The 4,767-nt window shown below is 39.3% G+C and overlaps 1 protein-coding gene across 1 annotated transcript in view; it reads left to right on the forward strand.

Annotated features, from left to right (window-relative positions):
• The first annotated feature begins 20 nt into the window (after nt 1–20).
• Nucleotides 21–4,767, forward strand: part of dmtn (dematin actin binding protein) — a 24,150-nt gene continuing 19,403 nt past the window's right edge. Inside the window, exon 1 of the mRNA XM_034872722.1 lies at nt 21–142. The gene's annotated coding sequence lies outside the window, so the exon portion shown is untranslated. The remainder of the gene's footprint in view (nt 143–4,767) is intronic.

Consider the following 4,767-nt stretch of genomic DNA (forward strand, 5'->3'; position numbering starts at 1 on the left):
CACACTGCTGCTATCACACACATACGCACGCACACTCTCACGAGCGCATTCAGATTATATTTGTGAGAGAACGCAGAGAGAAACAGTTGATGACGGAGCTGCATGCTGGATGTTTCTGACCAACACCGGTAACAACTAACCGGTAAGATCCACCTCTTGCTTTACTGCTCTCGGTTTAATTAACATGTTTCTGCGTGTGTAACCGCAAATATCACCTATAATAGTTAAAACTGCAGTCCTCATGTAGAAAATTATAGAAAATATGCTATTAGCATGTAGCCTAAATACAGATAAGCCTGTTTTCATTTCTTTTTATAATATAGGCCTACGCATCATTTACAATAGCTAAACATTTTTATAGAGAAGTAGCCTACATAGCCCATGTTTGATATTCTGATGTCCAACAAAACTGCGAAGTGGAGTCTGTATTAAAATAGTCTCTGATGTAGGCTACGCACAACATAATAGCGATATTATAGGAATATTACTGTAGCATTCGAAAGCTGATGGTTTTAGAGGGACTTTGGCCAGACTCTCTCCCCGGTTGTTGTCGATCTTGTCCAGGAGAGCCGGCGCTGTGAAACGCCGGGCTGCAGTGCGCCGCAGCGGGGCAGACATGCTCCGACGTCCCCTCTCCCTCCCTCCCTCCTGCTGGCGTCTCACTCTTTACATGTCACCTTAAAAAATATGAAAACAAACAGTGTTTGGTCCTCAGATTATAGAGACTTGAAAGACAGATATATTTCAACCACTGTCTGAAGTTATGTAAGAGGCTGCTGGTGAGCACACCGGCGGAGGAGAGAGAAGGTATGAAGGATGGAGGGATGGATGGGTGGAGGGGGGATTAAGAAGGAGAGGATGGTTTTATGTAACAGCCCCTCGCCTCATCCAACATCAGAACATCTGCCATAAAAGTCCCACTATGTTTTTCAGAATGGTGGCCTAATGGTTAGCGGTGTGGCTCACAGTAAGATGCTTTTGGGTTCGGGTCTCGATCCTTCTGGGCCCTTCTGTGGAACGATTGAATGTTTTCCCCATGTTTCCACCGGGTGCTCCGGTTTCCCCCAACCATCAAGAAGCAGGTTCTAGGTTCTAGTCGGCTTGGTCCTGGACGCTATAAAACTCTGGGTTAAATGCAGGGAATAAGTTTTGCTATATGTGTAAGTGACAATAAAGTAGCTACCTTTACCTTCAAATGTTCTGGTAATTTAAGGATAATATCAATATCTAATTCTGTAAATGACTTTAGTAAATTACTTATCATCTATGTCTCTATCTTTCTCTGTCTGTACCTATTGTACTTTTTAGCCTACTGCACATTTAGCTGTTTGATAAGTTAGGCTATGTGATATGATGCAGTGCTACTACTAACCTACCCAACAAAAAGTATTTAATTTAGTAATTTTCCCCACATTAATGAACTAAAGCGTTAAAAAGCTCTTACATCAATTAGTGATACAAACAGAATCAAATGTTTTTAATTTATAATAAACCTACTACAACATGTTGAAAGGAGCCACCAGTAGCCTACTTTATGCCTACTTAAATAAGTTTAGCTGATAATACTTCTAGACTTTTTTTTAGCCTCCTTTTACTTGTATAGGGATATTTATATTTTACTGAAATAAAGGATCAGAGTACTTAGTATTTATAAACTTACAGATGACAGATTTATAAACTTAACCTGTGGTGATTCATGATGACTTTACACTGTTGACATTATGTTACTTGATTGTATATTTAGAATAGTATGTAGGGTATATTTGGCTGAGGCTTTTTAAAGTATAAAATCCCATCAAAGTAATTTTTTTAAGTGAATGTTAAGTTTTTAGGGATATTAGTAGCACCTAATGTTGGTCTGGTTTCTCAACAACATTTGGATCAATTGTGATAAAATGTGGTCCAATATTTATGTAAGGTTTAAAATGTGGATAATAGAGATGGTTGTTTTTTGAAGAGGGATGCAAGAGAAGCGTTGTCATGGAAACACTGAACAACAGGGCCTCTGCTGAAGGACATAATGTGAATTGTTCAGTTTTAAAAATATAACTTTTGGTATCTTTTAGCAGAGAAGCTTTAACCGTCTGGTCCTGAATATTTGATAAAGGGGCAGAGGTCAAAGGTCCCGGCACAGATACACAAACATAATATGAACTGTAAAACTGTAACAGACAGAAAGATGACTCTCTGTCCTATTGAAGCTGCTGTGGCTGTGCATAATGAACTCCCAGTCCAGTGGGAGCTAGAAAGAATCTGCTGCGGCCTCTGTGTGTGTGTGTGTGTGTGTGTGTGTGTGAGAGAGAGAGCGAGAGACAGACTGTGCTGCTCTTAAATCTCATCACGCCTTTACATTTACATGTTATAATAATAATTTTAATAATAATAATAATAATACGTTTCATTTGTTGGCAGTTTTCCAGACAATTTTATAAACCTTATTAAATGCAATAGCAAAATCAAGGGGACTAGGTACAAACATTTACAAGTCAGTAACATGAAGGTGGACATGTTAAAAGTTATGTTGGGTATGCTAATCTAAACAGATGTGGTTTAAGTTGTGATTTGAATTGATGAAGAAAGTCCAGTTGATGGACGTGAGGTAGAATAGAGTTCCAGAGACGTGGAGCAGACCAGTTTGGGGCAGTTAAATCTGCAGCTGAGAAGAACCAAGTGTTCGAAGAGGAGTGTAAGGAAGAAACAGGTCTGAGGGGTGTGGGGAGGGGCTTGTAGGTTGTAGAGGGCTTTGAAGGTTAGCAGTAGAATTTAGTAATTCATCCGGTGGGGCAGAGGAAGCCAGTGGAGCAGAGTGAGGAGGGGTTTGATGTGGTCACTTGATCTGGTGTGGTTGATGAACTCTGCGGAGTTCTGATGGAAGCCATGGAGAAGTTTATTGTGGTGCCCGTGCATACTTTCCCTGAAGGAACATTTTCACTGCAGAACCTTATTTTGTAACAGAGTAATAACAAGAACAGTAACAGGAAGAATACGTTCTCCACCTCTGTTTATGTTGTGTCTTTTTTCAGCTGGTCATAATTTTAAGAATCAGCCTGCTGTGTTTGATGGTTGCTGTTTAGTCTTCCTGTCAGACTTGTGGTTAACATCTGGACGATCCCTGATTGGTCAGTTAACTAAACAGGTGTGGATGCTTCAGTTATGAGGTTTGTTGTTGCTGAAAGCAGAGACCGCTTTTCCCCAAATTGTTTTTGGATGCAGTGATGAAACGTCAGTGAGTCTTTAAACTCAAGTCTCCGCGAGCTTTTCCGTAAAGTCAAATCAAGGTTTTATAACATTCACAGTTTATGTTTAGTTCTCATCGGTGGTGTCCTGTACTTGTACGGCTCCTGAATGCCTCAGTGCTGCGTGGGCACGCTCCTCTATTTCTGGACATATGAGTCATCTTCACTCGTGTTACACAATAACTTTGCTCCATTGGCACTTTACTGCAGCAGAAATAGAAAGCAGGAGTAGAGCTCAGTCAGGTTGCTGGTTTGAATCCCTCACTGCAGTTTGTGTCTCATGAAGCATCAGTGAGTTCAAATACTGTAATTTTAGGTTACTTGTACTTAACATATTTTTGACATTTTACTTTGACTTTTTTGACTTTGACTTTGCAGATTAAGATTTTATAAACCTGTAATGATCCTATAAAACACTATGCTTCTTTGATGTTAATGCATCACTTATAGTAGCATAACATATAAAAATGTAACACCGACACAGTCCATTTTGCATATAACGATTACTTGTACTTGTATATTTTAAGTTAATTTTGCTTATAATACTACTGTAAGTGCTTCTAGTTAAAGAATAATATGTAACTTTTCCACATTTATACAACTCGACCTATGTTATGTATATTTTGTTGAGTTGTGTTCCTACATTGTCCCAAATGTTTCCAACAATATTCAAACCGAGAGAAATCTCTCATTTTACTCAGGGTAACAGTCCATTACATTTGGTCGCCACTCAAAAGCGTAAAATAACCTTTGACCCGTCTAGTTACTCTAACTTGTGGCAACACACGGGAAACACCAGATGATACGTTTGAGAGTAATTGTATATCATACAATGTCACAGAATTATACTCAGTAAACGTAATACAACATCATCTTTTCAATAATTATATGCCACTTTGCAACACAGTGATACAGTATAGACCTAATTTAGTGATATGATATTTCGACATCGATCCAGCTTAGGGTTACTACGATGTGCTACGATAACAATTGGCTCGTGCTAATGCTTGGTGGCTACAATGTACAGTAACGTTAAAAGGTTACAACAACGTTAAACATGATCATAAAGTTATTTTTAGTATGATTGTTCTGACTACAGATAACAGCGCTAGGCTAACCCACAATTTATTTTGCCTTATAACGTTAGCTACAGTAGCTGTATGGGTAGGCAACTCCTCTAATTCTACGTTAACACGTTAACGTTACGTTAGCTATCAGTACTATTTCTAGGACTTTTACTTTTGACTTATTAAAAGTTGATTTATTACTTAAGTACACAATCTGAATACTTCCTCCTCCGCTGCCTTTGATTCTGGAGAACCAGTAACATAAAGTTCAACTGGCCACATGAACAGATCAGAAGTATTTAATCAAAGAACAGTCTGTAGCAGGACACCAGGTGTTATCAGAGAAGTTGCATGGCTCATCTTGTCTGAGAATTGGTGTAAGTTGAATCCAGTGTGTTCCTGCAGCAGACGGAGGCATCAGCTCTTATCTCTGAGAGCAGCAGGGGGCCGAGGGGGGGGGGGGG

Source organism: Etheostoma cragini, chromosome 5 (genome assembly GCF_013103735.1).
Source record: "Etheostoma cragini isolate CJK2018 chromosome 5, CSU_Ecrag_1.0, whole genome shotgun sequence".
NCBI lineage: Eukaryota > Metazoa > Chordata > Actinopteri > Perciformes > Percidae > Etheostoma > Etheostoma cragini.